The sequence below is a fragment of the Neophocaena asiaeorientalis genome, unplaced genomic scaffold, assembly GCF_003031525.2.
Source record: "Neophocaena asiaeorientalis asiaeorientalis breed wild unplaced genomic scaffold, Neophocaena_asiaeorientalis_V1.1 scaffold5, whole genome shotgun sequence".
In the NCBI taxonomy this organism is placed as follows: Eukaryota; Metazoa; Chordata; class Mammalia; order Artiodactyla; family Phocoenidae; genus Neophocaena; species Neophocaena asiaeorientalis.
Window position 1 is genome coordinate 3,403,222 of NW_020174698.1, and position 12,234 is coordinate 3,415,455.

General features: G+C 39.9%; 1 protein-coding gene across 1 annotated transcript in view; it reads right to left on the reverse strand.

Annotated features, from left to right (window-relative positions):
* Positions 1-12,234, reverse strand: part of TBPL1 (TATA-box binding protein like 1) — a 29,359-nt gene extending 17,125 nt beyond the window's left edge. The window contains exon 1 of the mRNA XM_024759033.1: positions 12,137-12,234. The gene's annotated coding sequence lies outside the window, so the exon portion shown is untranslated. The remainder of the gene's footprint in view (positions 1-12,136) is intronic.

Below are 12,234 nucleotides of genomic sequence, written 5' to 3' on the forward strand. Positions count from 1 at the left end.
AATGATCAATCCCGATTTCTATACCTAGCTCATTCCTACTTGTTCTATAGCTCAGCATCACCTTCATTCAATCAATTCTATAACAATGAAACGGAAATCTAAGCATCAGGCCCAGTCCCAGCAGATGGGGGTCCAGCAGTGACCAAGACTTGGCAGAGGGAACAGCTGGTGTTCTCAGCTCTGAGGTGAGTGAGCAGTGTGAAGTGTTCAGATGTGAAGAAGGGCCAGCCTGGCTAGAGTGGGAAGACGGAAAGTGGCATGAGACCTGGCTGGAGATGCAGGGAGGGGTTAAATTATGCCTTCTAGGCCAAGTTAAGGATTTTCATGTTTATCCCAAGATAATGGTGGGCTAAAGAGAAGCAAGAAATGACATAATGTATTTGCTTTTCATGAAAATCTATCACTGCCATTTCTGTAACAGGAGAATGGACTTGCAAGGTTAGAACAGGCAGAAAACTCAGTTAGGGTCTAGTGCGGCAGTCCTGGTGAGACAGGACAGTCGTGGGAGCAGGGTGGATGAAGACGGAAAGAAGTAGATTGAAGAGAGGCATTTTTGGGAGGCAGAGTGAACAGAGCTTTGTGACTGATATGGGAAAGAGGAAAAGGGAGATGGAGGATGACTCTAGGTTTGTGGCCTAAGATACTATCTACTGGGACAGGAACACTGAAGGGAGAGCAGGTTTGCAAGGGCAGATGGGAAAAGGAGGAGGGGTAAGGATTCTGTTTTGGACATGTTAACTTGAAGGAACTTGTGAGACATCCAAGAGGAGATACAGACAATCAGATAAGAGCCACTGCTCAGGACAGGCCTAGGTCTAGACTGGAGGTGAAAACTTGGAAACCCTCATACAGAAGGTAATTAAAACCATGATGGGTAAAATAAGAAATCAAAGGAACTAAGACATCTGATCTCCAAGACTGAGCCAGAGCATCCATTACCATGATGAATGCTCCGAGTCTCATGACCATGCTGCTAGTTGTACTACTACACAGCACTTTCCCACACTATAGTGAAATTTTGTATTTCTGTCTCCTTGGTAGACAATAAGCTCCTTGGACGCGTGATCAATTCTTACTTATTTTTGTACCCAAGTCTTGGAATAGTTCCCAAGGCATGAGACACGTTCAATAAAGTGTCTATGAGAGGTTAACTGTTAGCTTGAGATTATTAAAAAGCAGCATCTCTACACATGCACACACAAACACAAGTTTTAAGAGCGCAGGCTCTGGAGCAGATTACTTGGGTTAAATCCAGACTCTACCACTTATCAGTCATGTGACCTTGGGGAAGTTATTTAACGCCTTTGTGCCTCAATGTCCACATCTGTAGGATAAGGCAGATAACAGCACCTAGTGCCAAGTGTTGGGAAAACTAAAATTTCATGCAGAGCATTTAGCATAGTACTTGTCACGGTAAGCATTCAAATTTAGCTATTCTTATTGTTACTATAATTATCTCCTTTCTTCATCTTCCACGGATAGAGAAATGTTCAAAAATGGAAAGGATTTCCAGTTATTCATTGTGGTTCTCCCGCTTTGGAACACAAAAACAGATCATGTTGCTTCAGGGCTAAAAGCAAGGGTAAAAATAAAGAATACAATTTTGATGTATCTGGTAAATGAAATCAGTATTTAAAAAACAACTAAATTTAACAGTGAATTAAAACAACAACAACAATAACAAAACCGTTTCAAACCAAAACAAAAAGTAGTTGTTGATTGTGTGGGTTTTTTGGGGGTGGGGAGTTGGGAGTCTGGAGGAGAAGGAGACAGAAGAGACGGGGAGAAGAGTCTGACCAAGTCTACTACAAATTACAAAACAGACATTTTGCCAACATTTACTTAGCTAGGTACCTGCAAAAACAGGAAAACTGAATATTAAATTGCAACAAAACTATCATCTGTTCATTTCATTTAAAGTGTAAATTTATCATGTTCATTTTAAGTGTAAGGCCTCAGTTCTTCCCAGAAGGTCTTACATGCATCCCTATTTTCCCATATTATGAGCTATTATTTAAAAAACGAGGAAGTTTGTCTCTTTACAGAGAATCTTAATATTTGCCCTAAGTTACCCATAATAAGCAACTACAATTTGTGAGACTACTCTAGCCATTAAGCTGATGCTAATAACACAACAGAAGTTTTTAAAGATTATCATTTTCTTTGCAAGTAAAAATATTAATTAATTAGGTTGCTAAAAAACGGAATAAACCCTCTTTCAGCTTGTGGTTGGTGTCAAGGTTGGCATGCATAAAGTTCAATTTTTTCCATAATCTGATTTTTATTTCAAGGGTATGAACACAGGATTCAAACTTGAACTGCTGACAGCTCATCAAGAATTTAATCCAGAGAAAGCACTGCAAGTTGAAAACACAACAGGTGGAATTTCCTATTTTGACAGTTTCCTTTCAACTGATTTTATAGGTTTACCCTTCATATAAAATGTCTGCTCTAATGGAGACAACCTGTTTAAGGTCTAGGTCACGTATGACTGCCATTTTTTAAAAAAAAGAAGGTAAGATTATGAAATTAGCTACTTGGAAAATAGTGTACAGAGTTCAAACTTTTCTAGTTAAAAAATAGTTTTTACCATTTAGTAAAATATGTAACATACTTAAATAAAAGCAAAAGGGACTGCAGAATGAATACTCTTTCCACATGTAAGCACCATTAAGAATTTCCTGTCTTACTCAGAAATGGGCAGATCTTTCACTGATTGAGGGCTGTATCACTCAAAAAAGATAAATATGTAGAACTTGGTTGAAGATCAGAAGAAAGCCATAAAATTTTTTAAATTGGAAACTAAGGTCTGTGAGAAGGACTAAAGGGCACTGATTTAAACCTAGCACAACAGTAAACTGAATAGTTGATAATAACGTACAATTAAAGAAAGTATTCTAACACAGATGCATAAAGTGATAAGGAGGTTTTCTGATGGGAACATTGGTTCTTAACTTTTAAGAAAAACCCAAAACAGAACAAACAAAATAAAAGCTATAAAGAGGTACAAGCCCCAAAGATATTGATTAACTAACCTTTGTAGGGCCCTGATTTTAAAAACATTTCCAAGCTGTTTCTAATGGGGCAGTCAGTTGAGAACCACTGGGCTGAAACGCCACAACAGGTCAACAAAATAATGGAATTTCCCTTTCAGCAGGTCCTTAAAATGGGTTATATTCTCATATCAGGACTGTTTATCATACAGAACATCAAGACTTCTGCACTCTTTCCCATGCACTGTTTCCTTAACTTGGATTCATGCATTAAACGGTCACAATCTGCCTTCTGCCTCTGCACGGGATGAAATGTTACAAATGAACTGCTCATTGCTGAATCCAATGTCACAGCTGACACTCCCTCCTACTGGACCTCTCCAGAGCATAAAGCCCTGGGAACCCCTGATTCCCCCGATTCTTCCTCACCATCCCTTATCCTGGGCTTCTGAGGCACCTTTCCTAGGTTCTCTCCATCTCAAATACTGCTCTGTCTGCCTCTTATGTCATAAATTCTTCAGGGAAGTCCACGACAGTCCCTGAAGAGCTCAACAATTGGTTCCAGAGGTGCAACCCCCCTTGAAATCATATCCACACAAATTTGGATGTACCTCTGAGGAGGCCATTATTTTCTTCATATTCTCAAATGAGTTTAAGATCCTTGAAGGTTATAAACAACTGCCTTAAATCCCTTTCTAATTTAAGCTTTCCAGGCTTCACCTGCTGCCCATAAATGTATGGCTCTTACTTCAGTCCTGACTTATCAGAGACTTGAAACCATATTCCTGTCTGTTAGGCATATGCATTAAGGTAAACCAACACACCCAACACTAATAATTAATCCCCTCAGAAATACTCGCTGTCTCCAGATTCTTAATTTTAGCTCATGGAGCCACCACCCAACACTCTCAAACCTGAATCAGACATTTCAGAATCATCCTTCATTTCTTCTTTTTCTCCTACACCCAGTTAGCTTCTCATCTAGCTTCTTTTCTGCGTCTCAAGCATCAGTGTTTTATATGAGGCTTTCCCGTGCCATTAAGGCTACAGCCTTCTAGTGGAATTCTCTGCTTGCAGTCTCCACAATTTAGTCCATCTACCAAATAAGCCACCAGAATTGTCTTCCTAACTGTGCCACACCCCTGCTTAAATAAATATCTCTTGGCTCTCTTACATAGACAGCTTGGAATGCAGTGAGTTTCATGTCTCCAAATTAAGTTTTATAACCTAATCTTCCACTTCCAACACACCTTAACTGTTTCACAACTTTTTACCACTCCTCTTGCAACAGCTGATCCTTTCCTGATTTTATATCTGCCTAGGATGCCCCTTCCCCACTCCTTCAACTAACAAACTCTTACTCACAACTGTATTCATTAGCATGCGATGGATGTGAACCTAGCACTACGGCTAGACACTGGGAATACAGCTCAGAACAAAACAGTCAGGTAAGAAACCCTCATGGCAGTTGTATTCCAGTGGAAGAAACAGACAATGAAAAAGGACAAGCCATGAAAATAATTAGAGAATGTGATCTATGTTATAAAGAGAAACTCTAGAGTGATCCAGGAAGGTCCCTTAACTTCCTCAGAGATGAGAAGTTATTCTTAAAATGAGATCTGGAAGGCTAAGGAGGAGCCAGCCACATGCAACACTGACAGAAGAGACCCCAAGTGAGGGCCCAACAAATGTAAGGGTACTGACTGTATTATAACTGTCCACTCTACTAGACTGTAGGCACCATGCTCCTTAAAGAGAACAATTTAATATAAATGTGTGTCTTTAGAATGTGGCTTAGCGGCTGGCACTTGGTCATCAACTCAACAGACCAGTTTTAGTTCAGACCCCCAAGTCCTAAAGGGCAAGTGTGTTCTAGGAGTTTTCACAAATACAGAAATATAATACACTTCTGATGTAAGGAAAGAATAATTTTGGTTAAAACACACATACAGACCCTTAGCACTTTTGGTATATATTCTCTTTCCCCTTTCCTAAGCTACACTCTCCATTTCAGCCCCAAGGGTCCTAACTCATCCATATCCTAAGTTTATTCCATGAAAGCTGGTTATAGACTAGCTACCCTGTCAGTTACCTTCAGCATAACAGCCATCCTTTAAACAGGGTGTGATAATAAAGCCATTATTCCTCTCTTTACAAAGTGAGAGTGAGGATACAATACAGACAAATTAAGTTAAGAATATAGTTTCAGACATCTGAAACTCTTCTAATTTAACAGGCCCTAAACAAAAAGCCTACAAAGAGTAACTAAAAGGCACACATTCTTAATGTACAGCCAAATTAAACTATCACCTAAGTAGGTTTACACTATGCATTGAAGCAGAATTTTCAAGATTACTGGCCAGCCAAAGGTTTTCTCTAAAGATTTACATTATCAATATGCTGCTGAGATAATGGAAAAAGTATTATTCATAAGAGCTTTTTATCAGTTGTGAACTGTTGAGCCACATCACATCCCTTACTTCAGGTCCTCCCCCACCAACAACAAAAAAGAGGAGAGAACTGAGTTAAGCAATCTGGTGGACCTTTGAGATGAGCACACCAGGTTGGTGTTGAGGAAGATCTAATGAACTGGTGACTGTGCCTTCAACATGGCTGTGGCTCCTACCACCACCCTAACCTGCCACATCCTGGGATGTGGTCAACCCATGAGCAATTAACGGTTGCTCATTACAACCTCACTAGGTTGCACGTACATACAAGAAACTGGAGATGCCCAAGAGGTTCACTGCAGCCATAAGCAGGGGAAAGATAAAAGGTTTTGTGGTTCAACAAAAGTATCTGGCAAATTAAAAAGAATGGAGAGGTTCTTGCTCCACATAAGCTGCAGGTTCATCGTGAATCTTAACAGAGGTTCAAACAATGATACGGTCTATAAGTGTTGGCCATACTCATAAACCAAATGCCCATCTTCAGATTTGCACTTTTATGTTACACACTGATTTTATTATCTTCATATCTGAAAGATGGCAACACCTGTCCCTGAAAAAGGGTGGTGTTAAGAACACCGGGGAAACGTTAACAATGTATTAGACAGAATAAAACACCCAGGTTTTATTCTGGGCAACAGTATTGACACTTTGGAGACCTGCTATCCTAAAAATCTCCCAATACAGTCCTCAGAATATCTAAAATTAAAGGATATATACATGTGCGAGTATATATATGAAACAGCCATGATCATTTCCTTGCTTATCTCAATATTTTTTTAGACCCAGAATCCATGATGGCTACAGGAATTATGTTAACAATATTAAATCAATACCTCATCTATTCTGGCCAATGTAGTTATTAGTACGCAATGAAATCAACAGTATCAACTAAATGTCACTCTCTTAAATCAGGAAAACAGAAGTCATGCCTCTAAATACAAGCATATTTGCCAATCTTCTTGGCAGGGTGGTTATAAAAACCAACTAAAACAAAAGCTGCACAATATAGAAGAAAGAATTATAAAACGTTATCCCTGTATATTTAAAGCAAAACATACTTTTAATAATGTTTTATATAAACTTCTATATGTTTTATAAAAAATATTATTTCAACTAAAAACCAAGACCTACATATTAGCCAATATAGGAAAGAACAGTTTGTGATACATTGTACTTAAGAGAAATATTTATTTTCTAGTCAACAGTTTCAAAGGTCCACACAACTAAACTAAAACATTTGGATTTAACATTAAAAAGTTAGCCATTTCAATAGCAGCCTAATAAACAAAGCTATAATGATCAGGTTATCCCCTACTAGGCAGCCTCAGTATTTGGTGTCAGCCTTACCATAAACAAATAATCTTGCAATAGTATGCAGTCATTCCTGAGCCACTTGAATTATTGGAGCACAGCAGTAGTTTTAGCTACCTCTAAACTTACAAGAAAGCTACTATGTAGAGCACATTTATAGTGACACAGAAAACCCAAGTGATAATGACACCAATAAGTTTCAAGTTTACCACCACCTAAGGCTATACAAGTAAAAAACAGTGTCTTCTAAAAAAGGGCTAATTCTGCTAAATGAAACCACTGGGGTCTATTCCTTTTATTCAGAAGTACCACACAACTAAACAAGCAGTGAAGTCCACAGGGAAATAGCATTTCAATAGCTGCAACATGGTGCCAGACCGGGCTTTGTTGGCTGTCCTTTTCCAAGAAACAGAGATGTCTCTTTTTACTGAATCCATCTGCCATAAGTGATAACCAGATGTCTGTGTGATGATCCAAAATTAAAACAAAAGTGCTTCCCCCTCCCAAGACCTAACAGCAGAGATGAGTCCAATAGCCAGCATCACAAAGAATTTCACTGTTTTAATAGCCTCCGAAGGAAAGAAACAAAGCATCTGAGTGGTCTAATGGTTCACCTCTAATGTACTACACCTCACACCACTGAGTCAAGCACCAGCTAGTATTTTTTCAGCTAACTCTGCAGAACAGTGTGCTAAGTGCTTTACACTTACTTTTCACAGCAACCCTATGAGGTAGTACTTATATGAACCCCATTTTGAAGATGAGGAAACTGGGGAACGAAGGCAGTGAAAAAACTTGCTCAAGGCCACACCACTAACAAGCAGCATCGCCACCACGCTGAACACAGGCAGCCTGTCTCCAGAGTCCATACTCTTAAGTGCTATACTAACCCTAATCCCAAGAAAACGTAACTGATTTTGATCAAAACTGGTTTTACAGGGCTTCCCTGGTGGCGCAGTGGTTGGGAGTCCGCCTGACGATGCAGGGGACACGGGTTCGTGCCCCGGTCTGGGAGGATCCCACATGCCGCAGAGCGGCTGCGCCCGTGAGCCATGGCTGCTGAGCCTGCGCGTCCGGAGCCTGTGCTCCGCAACGGGAGAGGCCACAACAGTGAGAGGCCCGCGTACCGCAAAAAAAACAAAACAAAAAAACAAACAAAAAACTGGTTTTACAATGAAAATACTTGTAATTTATCAGAAGGAAAAAGGTTAATGCCTGATCTCTGGAACCATTTAGTTAATAAAAACAAATTCTGACTTTCAAAATGTTGTGAGTTCTCACCTAGTGAGTTAAAAAACAAAAACGTATCATGGATCAAGGTCTATGGACAGAAGTCTATGATGGTAAACACAATTATAGTACCAAGAGTCATCCACACATGTCCTGAGAAGACTGTCCTTCAGATGCAATCTGATTTTCAGTATTCTTTCTTGATGGATGAATACTGCGTGGTCAAAATCGCCAGCCAAAGTTTTGTGCTGCATTTTTTTGGTGAAATTTCAAACAGCTTCATTATGGACTCCCACATGAAGGCTGATTTGAACTGTCCCAGAATTCACCTTGTGTTTTTTTAGCATTTAATGGGATCCTCAGCAGCACACCTTCCATTACAAAACAAGCCATTTAAACCAAATTGTGAATTTTGTCACCCTTTAGTCACAAGATAAGACCAGATAAGTACAATTTTTGATATGACCTGATTCTTTTCCACTAATGACATACTTCTGGAATCTTGCTTTTTCACAACTGTACAAACACATACACTCCATTTTTCTTCTAAATAAATTGTGTCACAATACAAAAATCAAATTTGTCTACGTGGCCTGGAAAGACCTCAGATAAATATATTCTTTCACCCTTCTGAAATTACCCGAAGTGGCAGTCATGTAACAAGAGCACATACTGTATCAACTCAAGGCAGTAAACCATTATTTTTATTATTTGAATTGGTTAAAAAAAAAAAAAAAAGCCCTAATCATGTTTGAGAAATTTTGCTGTTTAGAATTTGCAGCCAGTATAAAAAGTTAATTTTAGGCATCAGGAATTAGATTAGAGGCCTAAAGGTTCCCCTCATCCACTAGATAAGTCCCTGAAGTGAAAGAAATGAAATATATATACATCCTTTTATTAATATGTTAATCTTCAAAATACACACATATGCAACATGAACATACAATATGATGGCGACTTACAGTCCCGATCCCCAAGAAACTACTAATCTAGCAGGCACGATGAAATCCATACATCAATAACTATAGCACCAGGCAGTATGTAATAAAGGATTTAAAATTCAAATTTATGTTTGTCATGTTTTAGTATCTATGCATGTCATTTCTCTGCTATCTACAAGTGCACAAAAAGCACCTAAAAAGAAACACTTCCATCCAGCTTTGTACACCTGCCATGGCATCAGACATATTAAAGGTACAACAAACATGGGTGTAAATTTCAGGAAATCTTTATTTATTAATTCAAATGTCACAATACAGCTAAATTTTCAAAGAACTACAGGTGTTGAGCCATTGTGGAAACATTCTACTATCAATTCTACAATCAATTTACACTTTATTTTTCATAGCAATAATAATTCATCACATGATCTATGATGCAACAGAAAGAAATCAATCACCAGGTAATTACGGGCCTCCTCACCTAAAAACAGCACTAATACCCACTCAACTAGATTATACAATATTTGCTGATTTTTAAATACTGTGCCACACCCGTGCTAAGAAAGAACACTCTCCAAAACTATTCAGCTATAGATTTTGCATGTATTCATTCTACCTTACAGCAAACTCTGCACATTCTATATATGTATACATCCACACAAATTTCGACATGACAATTTTCCACACGAAACAAAATTCTGGGACTCACTTAAATTGTTCCCTCTAATTTGGCAAAGTGTAATTTCAGTCAAGTATTCAGATGCAAAATGATCAGAAAAGATGGATGTTAAGAAAAGGTTTTTAGAGTACAAATTATGAAAATCTAAGGTTCAATTAAAAACACAGCAGGCTCTACAATACTCTTTTATTTTTAAAAAAGTGACAACATCTCCAATTACAGTGTTACCACTTGGACTGCTGAAACACCTTTTATTCCTAAACGTTCAAATATTTTTACGTGTCTTATTTCAATGCAGTCTTGATTCTTGGTTTAAGGCTCTTACCTGTTGTATTCAGAATAAATACAGAGCATCTGATATGATCACTCCATTTTCCATATAAGGGGAAAGATACAGAAGGAAAATGCAACAGGCAAAGTAACATTAATGAAAAGGATATACAGGCCAAGGACATATGTTGAAAATTCCATAAGAAACAGAAATAATACAAATATCATAAAAAATCACTTTTGATTGGGATGTGATTAAGTAAGGAGAGGAACTAAGACAACACAAAACGTTGGGAGTGTTGGAGCAGAGAGCAGGGAAAGCAGGGATTGTTAATAAGGGTGGAAGTCGGGGCTTAAATCCTTTCCCCCATCAAACACAGAAGGGGTAAGGGACAGAGAAAACAGCAAATAAAATCTAAACGAAGTGAGTGTGATGGCAGCCCTGAGACTGAGGGAACTCACTAAGTCTCATACACACTGTGAAAATCCTGGGACTCAACGTCCAATACCCTCAAGTGTGCTCACCCCCCAGAACAACATTCACAGAAGTACAGCTACATGAAGAGATTAAGAAAAAGTCCTTGATACACTAACCTAAAGATGACAATATTAGGTTTTTCTTCTTAAGAGGTTTAAAATGCAATTTTAAGTTTCCCAATGTTTATACTTCCCATCTTTGTCAAAGGAAACTGCCCACCTCTTTGCACATATATGAAATTCCGTAACAAGAGATGCTGCACCTCAATTCCATGAAAATGCCAAAGTCAAAAACTCTGTTCTGGCATCAACCAATCAAGAGCACAGAGCAGCAGATCATTACGAAAAAAGCGGGCTGGGGGACAAGGATGAAACCTATTTGCTTAAGACAAGCCAGACTTAGCGAAAAAGGTAAGGAACAAATAGAAACTGTGGTTGACATCACTGCTTCTGTTATTTATCAATTTTATTTTCATCTTTAATCTTCAGCTTTATATAAAGAGCTTTGTTCCCACTGGACACAAAAATAGTATTACTGTAGTATGCATACATGGCCGTTTCAGCATGCCACAGTAAAACCTCATTTACTGACCTGGAATGGTTTTGGAAAGCATAAAACCATTAAATAGTTAGAGACGTAAGGCTTAAAGAGATAGCATAAACTGGCATTTAACATATCAACTGCGAATAATTCTTTACACCACACAGTGATAAAAATCCTTTCTCGATTTGAATGAACTACCATTTTCTCAAACTTTCCAAGAGACTTCAGATTGTACTAGAATAGCTGAACCTTCTCATATTTCTCTTTCCCCATTTCCCCAAGGAATCTGTTATTATTTCTTCACACAATAATCACAACAAGCTTGTTTCCGTTTCTTTCCTTGAGCCAGTTTTAAGGCACTGTTCTTAACCCTAAATACACAAGCCTAACGCTGGTTAACTGCCAGTGTCGCTCTGGAACTGCAGGTGACAGATGCAGTCAGAGAGCTCACAGATGTGGATTGGCTGCAGTCTGAATCCTATCGCAATGAGCACACTGACACAGCCCGCAGATGCACATCTCGGCAGCAGGAGAGAGTTTAAAAACCGTCATTCCCAATTAAATTTACTTTTAGAGCTTCCACTGGCTATCATTAAGCGCTTATCCCGACTCTCAACCCTGCTTAGCCCTACCTACTATCCATTTTATCTTCCTCAGTTCCAGATCCTTCTTCATCAAGTCTATTTCGGTTGATTCTACTACTAATAATAACATAAAGCGAGGCTGTTGGCATTGCCAGAACCAGGAACCGACGAAGGTGCTACTTGGGAGCCGGCCCGCCGCGGCAAAGGCCGTTGGAAGTTTTCTGGGAAGCAACGGACCCGCTAGCATCTTTGCACGATTTCTCTTCCCCTGGGGGAGGGCTCCATAGAGACGGATGGGGAATCTCCCTTCTCCCGTCTTCCCCAGTGGTGGCTAACAGGAAAAATAAAATACCTCTTTTCTTATCCTACACCCCGCTGGATAACGCTCCCAGGCAGTGACGCCCCACCCCCAACCCGTTATCCCTGATGAGACCCCCAAATATCACCCTGTCCTCCTAAGAAGTGGACCCTCCCTCGGCCCCCGGACCAATTTCCTACATCTGAGCGCCTCTCCCTCAGGCATCCGCCCGCACACACCCCACCCGCAGCACGGCCCCGGCTCCGCACACGCAGCCCCGCGCCAAGTCGCCCCGCACCCGGCACTCAGGCAGCTCGGTCGCCCGCGCTCCCCCCGCCCAGGGTCGCCGACGGGGTTACCGTGGGAAGAGCGGGCGGCGGCAGAGGACGCGGCGGCAGCGCTGCTGCCGGTTGCGGCGGGCGCGAAGGATAAGCTGGAGGACAAGGATAATGATGAG